The following is a 1,927-nucleotide window of genomic DNA, read 5'->3' as shown; positions in this document are numbered from 1 at the left end:
GACATATAAAACCTCTAGAAAAGTATGGCTATGCTGATCTGGTCTCATACGCTCTAAATGTTGTTGATGATATCAGTAATTGTGAACCACAGTCATATGAAGAAGCTATCAACAACAAAGAAGCTTCCAAATGGATTTCTGCCATGACAGAGGAAATTGTGTCTCTTCATAAGAATCATATTTGGGTTCTTGTGAAGCGGCCGAAGGCTCAAAAGATTGTTGGATGCAAATGGGTCTTTAAGAAGAAGGAAGGAATCCCTGGGGTTGAAGATGCAAGATTGAAGGCGCAATTAGTGGACAAAGGTTTTACACAAAGAGAAGGCATTGATTTCAATGAAGTTTTTTCTCCTATGGTAAAACAAGCTCTATTCGCATCCTACTTGCAATTGTAGCTCATTTTGATCTAGAACTTGAGCAACTAGATGTCAAAACGACATTCTTGCATGGTGAGTTGGAAGAACAGATCTACATGAAACAACCTGAAGGATTTGAAGTTCAAGGGATGAAAGATCATGTTTGCTTCCAGACAATGGTATCAACGATTTGACACCTTCATGCTTGAAAATTGATATTCCAAAAGTGAACATGATAGTTACGTCTACTACAAGAAGCTTGTAAATAAGTCATTCATATATTTGCTTTTATATGTTGATGACATGTTGATTGCATGTAAGAACATGTCAGAAATTAGAAACTTGAAAGCTCAATTGAGCTCAGAGTTTGAAATGAAGGACTTAGGAGCTGGAAAGAAAATTTTGGGAATGAAGATTCAGAGGGATAGAAAAGAGGGGACACTCTTTCTATCACAAAATAAGTACATTAAGAAAGTGTTAGAACGCTTTGGCATGCAAAATGCTAAACCAGTCACTACTCCATTGCCGACTCATTTCACACTTTCAATGGCCTTGTGTCCACAAACTGAGAATGAAAAAGAGGAGATGTCAAGTGTATCTTATGCTAGTGCGGTTGGCAGTCTCATGTATGCCATGGTGTGCACTAGACTAGATATTGCTCATGCAGTAAGTTTGGTAAGCAGATATATGGCAAATCTTAGTAAAGTTTACTGGAAGGCTGTGAAATGGATTATGTGCTACCTGAATGGTACCACAAATATAGGGCTTTTGTATGATAAAGTCAAAGATGTTGGAAACAAGATCACTGGATATGTTGACTCGGATTATGCTAGAGATCTAGATAAGCGAAGATCGCTCACCGGATATGTCTTTACACTGTGTGGTTGTACTATTAGTTGGAAAGCAACACTACAATCAATTGTTGCTTTGTCTACAACTGAAGCAGAGTACATCGCAGTAACATAAGCTGTAAATGAAGCTATTTGGAAGAAAGATCTAATTGAAGAGTTGGGTATACAACTCGAAGAAACAACCATATATTGTGATAGTCAAAGTGTTATACATCTGACAAAGAATCCAAGCTAAGAATATTGATGTTCAGATGCACTTTATCAGAGACATAATGAAGAGATGAGTTTTTAGAGTGGAGAAAATATCCACTGCAGATAATCCGGCGGACATGATGACGAAACCAATTCCAACTACCAAGTTCAGACATTGTCTCGACTTGATTAATGTTCAGAATCTCTAGTGAGCATGAAGAAGAGTAGCAGGAGAATAAATATGATAGTCTTTTAGCCAAGGTGGAGATTTATTGAATATTGGCTAAAAGAAAAAGATGATGAAAAGACTTTCTTGAGCCAAACAAAAAAGAAGTGGATAAAGATCATCTTGAAGAAAGAGAGAATTTCTAGCTAATTAAAAAGAAGTGGCTATGGTGAAACCAACATTAATGTTCTTTTCCTTTTGGCCACTTAATCTTCAAGAGCTTTGGCTATAAATAGGAGTGCTCCATGCCAATGTAAGACACACCAAATACTTAGCTTAGTGCATATTCCCTATTCTTGTTCTCT

Source organism: Lupinus angustifolius, chromosome LG11 (genome assembly GCF_001865875.1).
Source record: "Lupinus angustifolius cultivar Tanjil chromosome LG11, LupAngTanjil_v1.0, whole genome shotgun sequence".
NCBI lineage: Eukaryota > Viridiplantae > Streptophyta > Magnoliopsida > Fabales > Fabaceae > Lupinus > Lupinus angustifolius.
This window is presented reverse-complemented; position numbering follows the sequence as displayed.